General features: G+C 38.4%; 1 protein-coding gene and 1 pseudogene across 6 annotated transcripts in view; one reads left to right on the top strand and one right to left on the bottom strand.

The window, feature by feature from the left end:
* The window catches only part of FRS2 (fibroblast growth factor receptor substrate 2), a 125,816-nt gene that overhangs the window by 20,628 nt on the left and 88,865 nt on the right, over window positions 1-16,323 (top strand). Inside the window, exon 2 of one of the 6 annotated variants that reach the window (XM_057556593.1) lies at window positions 11,121-11,214. The exons of the other annotated variants lie outside the window; for them this stretch is intronic. The gene's annotated coding sequence lies outside the window, so the exon portion shown is untranslated. The remainder of the gene's footprint in view (window positions 1-11,120; window positions 11,215-16,323) is intronic. 6 annotated transcript variants of the gene reach the window in all.
* LOC103007651 (E3 ubiquitin-protein ligase MARCHF6-like) lies at window positions 10,090-16,148 on the bottom strand (annotated as a pseudogene).

Here is a 16,323-nt window from a genome sequence, read left to right as displayed (position 1 = left end):
CTTCGTTTCTGCGCGAGGGCCCTCTCCAGCTGCGGCAAGCGGGGGCCACTCTTCATCACGGTGCGCGGGCCTCTCACTATCGCGGCCTCTTGTTGCGGAGCACAGGCTCCAGACGCGCAGGCTCAGTAGTTGTGGCTCACGGGCCTAGTTGCTCCGTGGCATGTGGGATCTTCCCAGACCAGGGCTCGAACCCATGTCCCCTGCATTGGCAGGCAGACTCTCAACCACTGCGCCACCAGGGAAGCCCCATGTAGCTTTTTTTTAATCTTTTCCTTTTATAAAGCAGCAGTGAGTATTGTATACATACATCACACCTGTGTAAATATATCAGTACTTTGAATTTTAGAAGTGGAATCTCTGTGCCAATAGATATATGCATTAAACATTTTAATAGGTATTACCAAATTATTCTTCATGGTATATTCATTTCTAAAGTTAGAATATTGGTTTTATAATATATTCTTTGCAAAAGTGTGATCACTGGTTGGTAATATGCTGTTTATAACCAGATTTATTTTCTTTCCTTTTATTAGTTATGTGGTTGTAAGCACGGTTCACTCATGTTGCACAAGCTACTGGCATTCACTTGTTTACTTTGTCAAAAATCTATTGTTTTAATCACTAGCAGTCACTGTAATTTGACTCTTTTATATAGGTAGCCTCTATCTTGTAAATGAATTTTTTTTTTTTAATGAATTGTTTTAAAAAAGATTGTGGCTAGAGGCTTGGGGTGGGGGAAATGGGAAATTAAAAAAAAGGAATTTGGGATTAGGAGCCTGTTTTTCCAATAAGTCATAAAAATGATATTTAGCTTATTACTAGGTCAGGCAATAAAAAATGTTGTAACTCATTATATCACAATATATTCGAATCATCCTTTATAAGACTGGTGGAAATTCATTCATCTTGTTGCATTCCTCTCTTAGGGAGCTGGGTCTACCCAAAATCTAGGCCCTTGTTTGTGACTTCCATTACCTAGGACAGGAGAGTAGGGGTTAGACAGGGTGACGCTTGGGGAGCAGTGAATGAGTTAGGGGTAAAAGAAGGAGAAATAGCAATAGAATGAGCGTAAGGTGCTTTTATTCCTTCCGTTTGTTGGTACTCTGCAGTGCTGGGGCAGGATAAGGGAGGGAGCCAGGAAATGGGAAAGATGGTATTTTCTTTCCCTTTCTTTCAAGTATCAGTACTTTCCTCTTTTACTAGTCCCATTCACAGGATCCTGATACCTGGGATTCAGGTGAGTTGAGATGAATTATGATTTGACGGAGGTGATGGAGAGGGATGAAAGTGAAAATACCTGTACTTGTCAGGAAGGTTTATAGAGTCTGAGAATAGGGATACAGAATGGAAAAGAAGATTTCTAGTGATAAGACAAAGAACCATCTGTATGTCAAGTATTTATAGCTTGTTCTTTTCTTTCTTTCTTTTTTTTGGAGGCAAGTGGGTGGGCAGTGTTGAGGGCATTTTAAGCATTGTTTTTGGGGGAGAGGCTCGTAACATCTTGGCTCCATGTGTATTTTTTTTAGAGTATTCTAACCATTTTCCCCTAAAGTGAAAACATACACAAAGGCTCTGATTTAAAGAGAATGTTCTATTATATCTCAGTTGGTTTAAAGGTATCTGTGCTAGTCTCACACAGTTCCATGTGCTAGTCTATTCAGTTCCATGGTGGGGCAAACCAGAGTTGACTATACAGCTGTTGTCCTTAAGACATGTCTAAATTTCTCAGTCTATTTATGAGCATCAACAAACACTTTGTGCATACTTTGTGCCATGGGTTGAATGGGTCTGTTTTCCTTTAATTTAGCTTAAAACTAGTAATGGAATTCCTGAGGTTTTGAGAGGAACAGTGTTAGCAAACTTAGTTTTGAAACTAAAGGCAAATTAAGATACCAAGCAAAACAGAAGGAGACTATTGCTTTAGAAAGGGATCTTAAAACTCTGCTGACACTTGCAAACCCAGTGTCTTATATTTATATAAGCTTTAGATAGGAACTGCTATTTTTCTAAAATTGTTGGTTTAAAAATAATTGTTACATTAGTGCATTTAAAAAGTTGCTTCTAACACACTTTTGGTATGCTTGAGCTCAGCCTTTTCAGCAGTGTATTTCAGACATTTGAGCATCAGCCTTTTTGGTCTTATTCTGTCTCAGACCATTTAAAATAATTAAGATGGATTGTGGATGTCAGGAATTTGATAAGCTTCCATTAAAATCTAATGTGTTTTTTAAAATTGCTTAAAATGGCCTTTGAACCTGTTAAAATATGCTGCCATCATCTGAATTATGAAATTTAGCTGAGTACTGCTAAAATGACAAATGATAGCACTTGACATTTTGATGTTTGTTCTTTAAGTGTACTGTTTCATTGCCTTTGGAAGATATTAGCAGCATGTACTCTGAAGGATTATACTAATTAAAAATAGGACTTTCCCTGATTAAATCTATTTAATTCTAACTTTTTTTGTGCATCCCACTAATATTCATTTGTGACCTCAGCTATTCATGTGAATTTTACCCATGAGATTTTTTTTGAGTGCCTACTGTGTGTTAAATCTCTCTACATATTTTGTTTTGTTGTTAGATATCTCTTACTATTTTAAAATTTCTCCAGGACAAGAGTTATGTTTTCTTACATTCTTTGGGTATTCTGTACTGTGCAATGCGATGACTGCTTTGTTATGGTGGGTAGATACTTAGAGCTTATTTGCTCATTTGGCCATTTAACAGATGGTATCCTCAGCCTCTACAACTCAGTGCTTCCTTTGTTGTAGAGGCTGAGGATACCAAGTCCAATAAGAACTCTGCCTTCAAGTTGCTTAGACTTTGATAGGAGATTCAGAAAATAAATCAGAGTACCATGCGTCATTCATAGTTTGAAGTTATCTTTGAGAGGTCCACAGCTCTACCTCTGATAGAGAAGATTTTTTAAAAAGTATTTTTATTTATTTATTTATTTTTAAAAGTAATCTTTTATTTATTTATTTATTTTTATATTTTTATTTTTGGTTGTGTTGGGTCTTCGTTTCTGTGTGAAGGCTTTCTCTAGTTGCGGCAAGTGGGGGCCACTCTTCATCGCGGTGCGTGGGCCTCTTCACCATCGCGGCCTCTCTTGTTGCGGAGCACAGGCTCCAGACGCGCAGGCTCAGTAGTTGTGGCTCACGGGCCTAGTCGCTCCGCGGCATGTGGGATCTTCCCAGACCAGGGCTCGAACCCGTGTTCCCTGCATTAGCAGGCAGATTCTCAACCACTGCGCCACCAGGGAAGCCCGAGAAGATTTTTGTACTCACTCTGAAGAATGGAAACTAACATTTGTAAAGTGTCTAAAGGTTTCTATATCAATTTATCCTCCTAAATCCTTCAACATGAGCATGCTATCCATTTTATACATGAGGAAACTTAGAGAAGTCGCATAATTTGTTGAAGGTCATTTAGATAATAAGTTGGAACGGTGGGATTCTAACTTAGTGTTCTTCCTTTTATACCCAGGTTTCTTAACTTTAGCACTATTGACATTTTGGGCCAGGTTATTCTTTGTTGTGGGGGACTGTCCTATGCACTATAGGATGTTCAGCAGTATTCCTGGCTGAACTCCGGGCCAGGAGTAGGGTAAAGAAAGGAGGCATCTGGAGCACAAAATTTAAGGAATCACTCACTCTCAGGATATTTTAAGTTGCTGACTCAGCATTTAATCCTCACAACATTTGAGAAAGTTCTCCCACACCAGCCTATTGATTCTAGGTTTTCATTCAGTATTCTCTGGTAAGGACATGAGGACTAAATGGCATTTAGATGTTCCTTGGGAGGTGAAGAGCAGTGATTAGCAGGGGCTTTTTGCCTAATTTGTCTCTCTCATCCCAGAACATATGCTCTTGGGCAAAAGTGACTAATAAGAAATGGCATTCATAGGTGCTAAGTAAATACCTTCTAAGTAGTACAGAGCTTAGAATCTTTAGGTGATATGTTACAGAACAAAGAAACTAGTTGCTTCAAACAAATGAAAACTTACAGCAAAAATTGTACATTGAATATACTCAGTCTAATTAATTTGGTCCTGGTGGTCTAGCACTTACCTGCTGATATTGATTTTATACTGTTAGAAATCATGTTAATTATTTTCTCATGCCTCTGCTTCAGTATAAGTATATTCTTGTTGTATGGATACATCCATTAATACCTTTTGATTAACTGGACTGTAGCTTGCATGCTAAACACAATCTTGGTAGTTTGTGTAGTTCTCTAGAATGGAGTCTTTCAAAAATGAAGGATGTATGGGGCTTCCCTGGTGGCGCAGTGGTTGGGAGTCCGCCTGCTAATGCAGGGGACACGGGTTCGAGCCCTGGTCTGGGAGGATCCCACATGCCGCGGAGCGGCTAGGCCCGTGAGCCACAACTACTGAGCCTGTGCGTCTGGAGCCTGTGGTCCGCGACAGGAGAGGCCGCGATAGTGAGAGGCCCAGGCACCGCGATGAAGAGTGGCCCCCACTTGCCACAACTGGAGAAAGCCCTCGCGCGGAGACGAGGACCCAACACAGCCATAAATAAATAAAAATAAATTAATTAAAAAAAAAAAATGAAGGATGTAATAAAAACTTGAATTTTAGGAGAACTGAGCAATAGTGCCTAACAGAATTATTAATAGTATCTAGATTTGTAGTCTTAAGTAGTTAGTTTTAACTTATATTTAACGTTCTGTTAAGCATGACTATTTGACCCATGATAATACTATTTTTTTCTTTTCTGTTTTTTTTTTTTTTTGGTCTGCGTTGGGTCTTCATTGCTGCGCACGGGCTCTCTCTAGTTGCGGCGAGTGGGGGCTACTCTTCGTTGTGGTTCGCAGGCTTCTCATTGTGCTGGCTTCTCTTGTTGCAGAGCACGGGCTCTGGGTGCATGGGCTTCAGTAGTTGTGGCACGCGGGCTCAGTAGATGTGGTGTGCGGGCTCTAGAGCGCAGGCTCAGTAGTTGTGGCACATGGGCTTAGTGGCTCCGTGGCATGTGGGATCTTCCCAGACCAGGGCTTGAACCCGTGTCCCCTGCATTGGCAGGCGGATTCTTAACCACTGTGCCACCTGGGAAGCCCATCTTTTCTTTTTATATTGGTAAGATTGGGGCTAGATTACAGAAGTCCTTAAAAAGCTGGTAGAGTAGGCAGCTCTTGCTATTGGGTTGGCCAAAAAGTTCGTTCAGGTTTTTTGGTGCAAGGTTAGGAACTTTTTGGCCAACCCAGTATTATAGGCAATAGAGAGCCATTAAAAATTGTCTCTTATTTCTAGACCCAAATTTAAAGGTTTTTTTTTATGTGGTTAGTTCAGGCCCACTTGGATAATTCCCCATCATAAGTCAACTTTCTTAAAGTTAACCTAATCATGGGAGTGAAATCCCATCGTATTTGCAGTCCCAAGGATTATGCAGGGTAATACACCAGGGAGCAGGGATCTTGGGTCTTTGAATTCTGCCTATTGCCGACAGTCCTCATTGTATAGCTGACAGTAAGTATTGCAGTTGCCTCTGTTGTGTCAGTCCTCCTTAATACATTTATCAGTGGCCACAGATGGTGAGCTTCTGCAGCAGTGGTAATAGATTTCCCTTTGGGCTCCTAAGAGGAGTTTGGGCAGAAGTAGCTAGCAGGAAGTAGCCAAGTGGTGGAGCAGTGTCTCTACATTTTCCTTTTCAGTGCTAGGAGGGAGATGGGTAATGGTGGCTCAGATGCATTATATCAGTCAATGAGCAATGTATCCCATAAGTTTTTATTTATATTTTAAAATATACAGGTAGTCTTAGTTACATCTAAACAAGAATACCACTTAAAAAACTTGTAGTGGAGCATAAAAGTTATTAGACATGGAGCTATGTTTCTGCCAATAACTCGATATTTTGAGGACAGATAGTATCCCATTTCCAATTTGAGATTGGGTACAAAAATATCCTAGGGCTGAGAATAGGCATAGTAAATTGCACCAACAAAAAGCTTTTGTGAATTTACAGTGGAGGAAAAGTCTTCATTGAGTGTGCATGGAAAAATGTGATATAAACTCTTCATGCTTTAGTATAGTAGATGGGACCTCATATTTTATATTAATTACTCTGTATGATTAATTTTCAATGCAGATTCCAAAAGTGTTTTTGCACATGAGTTACTTATCTTTTTTTTTTTTTTTTTCCTGTTATCTTCATCTTTGGTTACTTAGAATCCTCCTCCCCCTTCTGTTCCAGAAGTGTAGCATTAGTTTTTCTTCTCTTATTTTTATCTTCATATTTACTTTGATTAATGCTTTTACTTTAACCTTAAATTTTCTCCTAGTGCTTTAAAGAAAATTATGAGACAGTAAAGTTATCTTCAGATGTCTCTTATTTTCACTCTAGCACTGTTGAGTTGGCCTTTAAGACATGCTTATTTTGCATAAGTTTCTCTTCATGGAGAAGAGTCACTTATAGCATTAACATTTCTAGGAATTGTTTCAAAATTTAGTTTATTGTCTTAATGTTAATAAGACTTCCAGAAGTCTGTTTTTTGTCCCATATCCCCAAAGAATATATTTGATTTTGTTGTTTTACTTGGGTTCTGTAGCATTTGGTTTGATCCCAGATATTTCAAAAAATTATAATTAACTTTTAGTCTTCCTTCTAGTTTATCCAGTAATTTAGAATAGTACTGCAAATACAATTATGCTGATAAGTTGGGAAAGTACTGATATGTATTCTTCAGTGGAAATAATTTTAATAAGATATTAATACTGTTAACTACTAAATATATTTAAGAAGATTGCTTAATAAATGTTAATACTGTATTCAGCTACTAGGTAAAACTTTGTGGTAGAAGCAATAAAACATTGTATGAGTTAATTTTTGGTATGTTATAGAAATTTGTATAGGCTTTTATACAGTTACCAGTGAAATGTAACTGAAGTTAATTAGTGTCTAACCCTGACTATTAGAGTGTACAATTTTGTTGGTCAAATATTTAACTAGTGTGATCTATAATCATTGAAACAAACTAATAATACATAAAAGTCAGTGTTCTGTGTGTGTATGAACTGATACATTTTCAGAGAATTAAAAATAATAGATTCCTGAATGGCTAATAAAGTACTTTAGTGATTGTTACTATTCATTATTGATTTTCTGAATATTATTGGTAAAACACTGATCCCAATTTCTGTTTTGCTCTTGATATCCACTACAATTATTTCCTTGGTGATAGGCTTGTATAATTAAATGTTAATCTAAGGCATAATCGAAGATGTGTGCTAAAGGTCACATAACGTATCCAAAGGTAAGTAGAAATAGTGATCCATCTACAAATACGTGGCTGCTTAGTGGAGTGGTTTAAGAGCATGGATATTATCTAAGACTCTACTGAGCTGGACATGGCAGGCTGAACTGCTTAGTGAAAGAGGTCTTTCGACTAAGAAATGGTTAAATGGCAGAGCTGGGCTTAAGACCCTGATCCTCCACCTCAGGTACATTGCTTTTGTACTGCGCCACAGCTGCCTTAGAGGGCTGAAGGTTGTTTTCGGCTCTTTTGTGCCTCCATTTAGAACTCCTTTTCCCTCCTCCTCTCGGTCACACATGAAAACACAGGTAAAAATATTGAAAGAAAACTTGGTTACACCCTTCTGTATACTGGATAAATTGGATCAATTAAGTAGTGGATCCTCATGGAAGGGGGAGGGAGCTCCTGGCTACTGCTCAGGGGTTTGGGGTGGGAGTGTAGTGGGAGAGCATGAGAGTCTTCTGTCTTTGGGTGTGGGAAAAGAGAAAGAAGTGAGAGAGGATGTAAGGAACCATGACTCTCAGGTGCTGGACCAATGAGTGTTTTTCAGTTTGTGATGAATATTAATTTAGATTGGGGTACACTAGTGAACATAGATACCGTTTGTAGATGTATAAAAACTAACAGGATCTTACCAATTTAGAGAAGGAAAATTTTAGGTTAGGTGTAAAAAGTAATATTATAATTCCTGAGAAAGCTTATAATAAGTTTGTGACTAATAACTGTATGGCATAATGACTTGTGCATTCCATGACTGTGTTTATTTTATAGTGTTTCATTTAGATATATTATTTTTCTTTGATTTTCCGTCTCTATTTAGGTAGCTATCAGCATACAATCAAAATAATTTAGATAAAACAATGAAGAAGTTCTATATATGAATTCCTTGGAACCGTGACTTTAGCTCTGAAGTTTGTTGCTTGGGCAGAATGGCCTGTTGGCTAAAGGAATAGTCCTAGAATAGTAACATAACTTAGTTTAGTAGGAAGGCCATGGTTCTGGCTGTGAAAGTTTTGTGGTCTTAACTGAGACCCGTTTGGCCGTTGTGTGTTATAGCATACTTACTTTAAGATGGACATCTTTTTTTATAGCATCCTAATGTTTTTGGTTTTAGGAAATTGAGGTTGATAATGAAGTACAGTGTAAAATACTTAATACATAAAATAGTGTGTAGTATAGTAATGCATAGATTATAGGACCGGGAATCAGAAAGTCTCAGCTGTCCTTATGTAGTTTATGTCCCTATGTAGTTTAAGTATACAGCAAAATTGAGAGAGAGAACAAGAGAGAGACAGAGACATTGATCTTTCTCCTTTATTTCTTCAAATGTTTCTCTACTTCTTTGAGACCCAGTTCAATGTCTTCTTCCTCTCTCAAGGCAACTGTTATCTTCCTCTTCTCTAAATTTACCCTTTATATTTTGTAGTTTAGTACTTAGTCATTTAGTTTTTTATATTGTTCATGAATTGTTTTCATGTCTTGGTCTTGGCAACCCCACCACACACACTTCTTACTTCTCCTCGTGCACTGCTAAATCTCAAACTCTTTGAGTGCAGGAGTCTTGTCACATAGGAATTTCTCCGTCATGTTCTCTGACACGTGGGCACTCAGTGACGAAAACTTGAGGTTTTCTTTGGTTGCTCTATCTCTGACTCCATTTCTTGTTTGATTATATGAGTGTGCAGTATAAACAGTATAACACATGATTTTAATGCTCTTAAACCTTTGTGATAGTTATTTAAGTATTTGTAAATTTGTTATGTAGTTGATACATGAAATTGAACAACTATATGTTGTAGGTCAGCATAGGCCATTAGTACTGCTGGAAAAGCAAACCAAGGCTCATAGTTTTTATATGAAAAGAACTTTATTAATTTTTAAAAAAATTCAGTAGATTCTGATGTAGTTGCTCATGGTTTTAATCTTGTGCTTTGAAGTATTTTCTTTTTCTGGAATGAAGTTCTTGGTTGCGACTGTGTAGAAGAAGTATGTTAATTAGATTATATTTAGTTGGTGAATTTGTGCCCACAAGAATGTGACTTTTAAAAAGTTGCAAGTTGTGCTCCTTTGGCAGCACATATACTAAAAAGTTGCAAGTTGTACAGTTCTTGCAGATAAGATTGTTTCCTGTTTTCTTTTGCATGTTTAGTACTTTTATATATTTTTCCATGAGTAGCCTTTCAGTTTGTCCATTTGTATCATTTGACACTCAGACTTTATTTAAGTTCAGCTCTACCATCACTGGGGCTTACAAATGTTAGTCATTTGAAATGTCAAAATTTGGATTTGATCCAAGAGTTACAAATAATATAAGCCTTTATATAAATATATCCAAATATATATTCTTAGGGGGAAAGGAATAAATAAAATACTGTGTTTATAGAGTGGTTTTAAACAGTTAGGCTTTAGAATTGCTACATGCCCAAAGTATTTCTCCAGTGAATTGCATACTGTATGAGTTCATGAATTGTGCTATAAGAAAGGTGTTTTTTTTTTTAAAGTGACAACTAGATTTAATAAATTAATATACATTTTGTTTAAAGATGTACACTGCACATTCTGTTTAACCCAAGGTTTTAGGGTATCCAGAAGCTTCTATTTACACGTATACAGACCTCAGACAGCAGTGATGTCAGAAGATGCAGGAAGGGCAGCAGAGCCTTGCACTGCTGCTCTCTGAATGCTGAGAACGCAAGTCAAATACATTTAACTTAAAGACAATACTGAGAGATCACTGGGGAAAACCTCTGAAGAGAGACGTCCACAAAAAAGGACACATAAAGGCAAGGGGAAGGTCAAGGTAGTTGATACAACCACTTTATTCTTGGGATGAATGTGGAGGTGGCGGAGACGTGCTTTGTTTGCCAGATTTCCATTCATAGTTCACGAGGCGTTGGCCCACAGGGTACTTGTCTTTTTTAATATGTTCATAAAGGCACTTAAACTGGCAGACCTGGAGGGACAAGATTCCCATCAATACCACGACTATTAGTAAAAGTGGAAAAACCCGCCAGTGGACCAAGTTTTGCATTTCCGCAGTTAACACCTAGTAAAGGAATGATGCCGAATGTGATGATGTAAGGTACACATTAGGAAAGCAAGAGCACAGAGATCACTGGCACTGCCAGTTTCCGAATGATATAGTGAAGGTCAGTGTTCCGGATGCCATCTGCCTAAACCTGCTCAATTACAGTTTTAAACCACCACTGAGGATCCATCAGTGTTATATAGCTGCAGATTCTCACATGCAGGATTCCAGGTGCCCAGTCCTGTGATGGGAAAAAAAGAGGACTTTGATCCAAGGGAACCCTCGGGGGAGCAACAATAACCAGCTCAAACAGGAGCCCCAGAAGAAGCAGGACGACTCCAGCCAGCAGCACTGCAACTATCGAAGTCTTCATTATCATGCGGGACTACCCTTTAACCTTCTGAAGATCACTCTGCATCCCTGTGGCATCCATGTCGCCAGCACCGTCACTGCCTTTATGGTTAGCCAGCAAACGTAGAAACCATAAGCAGCTGTGTAGAGCTCGTGGATTTTGGCAGTCCCCGTCCAAAATGACATTAACCAACGGCTGGCAAATACTGCTAGAGTAAGGCAGATGAGGGTGGCCATCAGTAAGGTTCTTGCACGTGAAGAAAATCAACAAAAATATCCTGAGTGGAAAAATTAAAGGCCGACGGTAAGGCTGAAAGCCAGCAGGCCCTCCCTGCTGAAGTATGGCTTGGTGGGCTGCATACACACCTTCCCCCACCACAGGAATAGCGTTATTATTTCAAACAGGCTGGTTATTGTTCACTGGTTGGTTTGCACTGTTCTCATTTTCTTCCTGGTCTTCCACCAAATAGGAATGAAGATCCAGCAAGTTTCCAGCAGTAACAGTCCCTGCTCACACAAGCTCCTTCAGCCACTGCTGCGTGTATCCCTGTTCAAGTAACACTGGTAAGATAACCTGAAGCAGAAGCAGCTCAAGGGACAGTTCACTCACTGGAGCATCACTGCAGAGCATGACGCTGTATGGAAGAAAATTAGGCAGCAGACTCTTAGTTATACGAATAGGTAGACAAAGCACCAGGAGCACAATGGAGCCAAAGAGAATCACTGACAAAATAAATCTTGGGAGATGCTTATAAATAATCAAGTGAATCATTTCTTGCACTGGATTTTTAAAAATCTGGATCATTCAGATTCCTTAGAAACCAAAATACACCAGGTTGAAGTATCTGTCTCAGCAACAGAATGAAGGAGGCAAAGTAGAAAACAGACACCATTCCTACTAGTTAATGCAGAAACATGATCTTTCAGAGTAGCATCAGACATTTCCAGGGAACAGATATCCAGTCACCGGCCACAAATGAGAGGGAACACTTATTTCTACCACCACTAACAAAGAGGCCTTTAACAACAATATAGCAGACTCCCAGCTAGTGACGAGACCTATGAAATTTAACAAGAGTTGCCAAGCCATGATAAATTATCAGTGTTATTGCTAAAAGTACATACCCTACTATGGTTGTGATTAGGCCTTCAAAATGAGATGCTTGGAGGTGTTCTTCAAATCCCAAATGAACAAGGGAGAAATGACCAGTGTGGTCAGGGCAAAATGCAAAACCAAGAAAGAACAGTGTGTATAAAGACACCACCCAGATGACATGTTCTGGAAACACTAGTCATCCATCAAGTCCTAGCATTCTTCCCCATGTAAACTCTTTGTAGCTCCATCCCGTTCTAAAGCATTGCAGTTCATGTGACATCAGCTGCATTTTCCCCGCCTGTGTTCCTCCTTGTTCTCCTCTTCCTCTTCTTCCACCTGGTCATCCTGGGCATCAGGGTTTTCCGGCACCAGTGCGTTCTTGGCTGGTGGGTTAGCATGCTGGTCGGGGGCAACATTTTCAGCACCATTTCCTCCCACTGGAGCCTCATTTTGGTGATGCCTAACAGCACTGAAGGGCAGAGCAGCAAGTAGCACGTTGACCTCAATACTACTGAAAATCCTAAGAATTACAGAAAGCTAACACAATAGTTTGAAAAAAAAAAGGCGTATACTCAGTCTAGACAATTTCAAATCGTTTTAACATTTTGACAATTTTCTGTTTTGCCTCTGTACATTTTAATTTATTTTAAAATTAAAGTGATATTTGTACATATGTAGTTTTAAAAATCAAATAATTTTCAAGGCTTATAAAAATAGCAGGGCACCATCTCTTCTTATGTCCAATTCCCAGCCTTTAGGGGCAGTCAGTTTCAATTCCTTCAGCTGTTCTGATGTGTCTTTATTTTTCTAAGTCAGTTCTGCTTTTTGTTGGCTTTTCATTTTAAGATAGTAGCTACTCACTCTCCTTCTAAGAAAAATGAGGATTAGTCATCTTAATCTCTGTGCCGCCTGCAAACATTTATACATATTTCCCTTTCTCTCATCTTCCTTTTATAGGATATCAGGTTTGGGGGGTAAATTCTTTATTTAGTATTTAAATTATTATGACTATGCAAATATTTTTCACAGCCTTGTCACAAAATACACTGTGATCGTATTTCCTTTCTTGTCCAACTTAATGTTTTCTCGAATAATTATCTGAGTTTGAAATTTTATGTACTTTGTGCCTATTAATTAATTTGCAATTCTCTGACAAACATAAAATATAATATGGTTGGGCACATCAGATAATCTGTCAGTTCCTTTTTCTTCTTGGAGACAGCCTTCTGCCTCCTATTTAGAATGCAGACTTTCAGATAATTCTCCTGTTTTTCAGTAATCATTTTGTCTTGCTTTCAGTGTTGACCTGTGTTCCAAAGATCAGGGTCTGTGGTACACCCTCTCCAGGGATGGGGAGAAGATTGGTTTTGGGGTGAGGCCACTTAAATGAACTTTCAACCAGTCATCTCGTTTCCAGCCGCACCCTGCATTTTTGTCTTCATCATGCGACCAATACCTGAATCTCTCCAGCATGAGTCAGCTTGCTGCTTTTTTTTTTTTAATTGTGGTAATGTGGTAAAATACACATAACTCAAAATTTACCATTGTAACCATTTTAAAGTGTACAGTTCAGTGGCATTAAGTGTATTTACATTGTTGTGTAACCATTACCACTGTCCATCAATCTCCAGAACTTTTACATCATCCCTAACTGAAACTCTGTACTTATTAAACAGTAACTGCTTATTTATCCCGGCCCCCCTCCCACCCCCCACCCCCGCTCAGCCCCTGGCCACCATTATTCTACTTTTCTGTGTTTATCAGCTTGATGGCTTCTTCCTTTCAGGTTTAGGTTTCAGCTTTCTTGGTCTAGTTAGTTTAGTTACCTCTTTTTTTCCTAGCTTCCAAAATATTGTGCCTTCTCTTATTTGCTGTTGTCTTTCCCCATTCTCTTATCCTTACGGATTTTATACTTCTAAAAATTCCTTTTAACTTTTTAAGGTGAGGTTTCAGGAAGGGGTCAGGGCCAGTCATGATTAACTGAAGGTCTGCTACTCCCCACCTCCATTCCTTATTATTAGTTTTAAAATTTAGGTTTTTCTAAATTAGAAATTTAAATGCAGGTATGTCAAACAAATAAAGGCAGTTTTGTAGCTATACTGGCTATAAAATTAAGCTTGATAGATAGGCCGCTTCTTATTGCTGGTTCCCATTGTGTTGACAGGGGTTTGATCACTCAGACCTATTGCGGCCCCATACTCTTCCTCCAGCAAACCTAAGATGGTTCCGCTGTGCTGAGACATGTTTTGTGCTACTGCAGCAGTTTCACAGCAGTGACCCTTCTGTGGGGAGACAGACTGTTAGCTACAAATTTCTGTACAAGTCTGTTATTCAAGGTGTAGTTGAGGTATTTCCTTCTCTGTGCAGCTTCTCTGAGTGCCCTAGACAGAGTTAATAACGCCTTCTGTGCCACAGCACTTGTAAAAATTCTATTTTATTCTAGCGAGGTTAGATCTGTCTATTTACATTAGATAATCTACCTTATGATGGTCTGTCTCCATCTTTCTTAGACCTAGTATTTCTCAAGGTTAGGAGAATACTCCCAATTTTGATACAGTTTTTGATCCATGATAAATAATTATTTACCTAATGAGTAAATAATCCACCTGGATTGGTTGAATTTCCTATTTTCTGGGACGCATACTCTCATTGTGCCCTGTGTCACCAGTGTCCACGGAAAGCTGTTCAGTGCTTTTTGCTTGATACCGCGAGTAAGTTCTGTGTAGTGATTAGAAGTGTGGTTGCCAGAATACCTAGGTTCAAAAAAACAAGCAAGTTTTCTTTTTTTTTTTGGCTGTACTCGCGTGGCACGTGGGATCTTAGTTTCCGACCAGGGATCGAACCTGTGTCGCCTGCAGTGGAAGCGCAGAGTCTAAACCACTGGACTGCCAGGGAAGTCCCAAAACAAGCAGGTTTCTAATCTCTCTCTGTTTCAGTTTCTTTACCTATAAAATAGATTAATAATCGTAATATCATGTAATGTCGTAAAGATTAAATTAATACGTCTAAAGTCCTGGATCAGTGCCTGCTGGTACAATGTTTTGTAGTCAGTCCTTTTTCATCTTTATGGGGACATTGCCTGCTATGATATCATTAGAACTTGATGGAAATAGATGATATAGAAAATCAAAGTAAAATAGCAACTCTAGTTACTATTAAAATATTTAGCTCTGAATTTTCTATATGAACATGTTCTGAAATGATTTCCATGGACAATAGCAGATTAAGGCATATAGATAATAAACTGGGAGAAATAATGTCTTCAGTGTGTTATATACCTACTAAAATACTGTATTCTTTAAATGTACTATAAAATAACCAAACACATGGAAATGTATTTTAAACACATGGAAATACATTGAATGGCAATGTTAATGTTCATGTTCTTCTCTCCCTAGGAAGAGTTTTATGCAGCCCACTAATGAATTTGATATGTGGCATAACTGTTGTCTTCTAATTTGGGAGCCTGCTCTGTTTATTTTTCTCTTCAGAGACTGTGTGCTAAGGGGAGAGAACCCTCCTCCATTCATTCAGCAGTCTTGAGAAGACTTGCTCATGTGCCTAGGCATTGTGGGTAAGGGAGAATAAAGCACAGTTGTTTTTCTTAAGGAACCATAATCTCTTCATCAATTCAGTAATATTAAAATCAGATGTTCTGGCAGAATATATTCACACTGACCAGAATTCCATTTATAATATTTTATAAATGGAATAAAAATGTGCACAGAGATTTATGTACAAGGTGTTCATTAAAATACTAATTATAAAAGCAATAAAAAAGATAGGACTTTTGGTACATCCATTATATTTTACAGACTTTCAATTAGAAACATGCTAATACTTAAATAATTAAACTTTTACTTGAAAAAAATCTGTCCTGGTGGATTTACATGGGAGGATGGATAGAGGGTTAGGTCAGTTGAATTGCCCGATCCATTAAAAGGAGTGGTAAAGTGCTCAGGTCCATGTTAGAGCTCCAGTACCACCGCTAGTGTATGTATGACTCTGGCAAGCTGGTTGTTTAAAATTCTGTAAACCTCGGTGTTTTTCCTGTCTGTATAGTGGGTGTAATAGTAGTTTTGAAGTTTGTCGTGAGGACTAAATGAGACAGTGTGTGTAACCTTAAAAATAAAACAAATAGTTCAGTAAATATTTGTGGCTTACTGTTATTGTTTTTCCTTACACTCCTTTCCTCCTTAATAGTTTTTCTCAGTAACCTTCCTCCAGTCAATCTAAACAAGGAATGGCAATATTTTGCTTGGTCTGATAATTCCCATTGCTTTGTAATAGCCATCTAGAGTTTTTGAGGCCTTTGCTAACCTCTACAGAGCTGTCACCTGTTACTTGCGTTGGCCAGTTTTGAAGAAGGGGAATAGCAGTACATGTGCCTTGGGTTTGCCATTTTTGCTGTAAACCTTCTTTGTCTCTTTATACACATATTTACTCCCTGTTCTCTTCTGGGTATCATGTACTTTTTGTTCTTGCACCTTATTTTGATGGGGAGTGTGTTAGCTTCCTTTTTTTTTTTTTTTGAATGTTTTGGCTGTTAACTGTAGTTTCATAGCATAAGTTACTCT

The sequence above is a fragment of the Balaenoptera acutorostrata genome, chromosome 11, assembly GCF_949987535.1.
Source record: "Balaenoptera acutorostrata chromosome 11, mBalAcu1.1, whole genome shotgun sequence".
Taxonomy (NCBI): domain Eukaryota; kingdom Metazoa; phylum Chordata; class Mammalia; order Artiodactyla; family Balaenopteridae; genus Balaenoptera; species Balaenoptera acutorostrata.
This window is presented reverse-complemented; position numbering and strand designations above follow the sequence as displayed.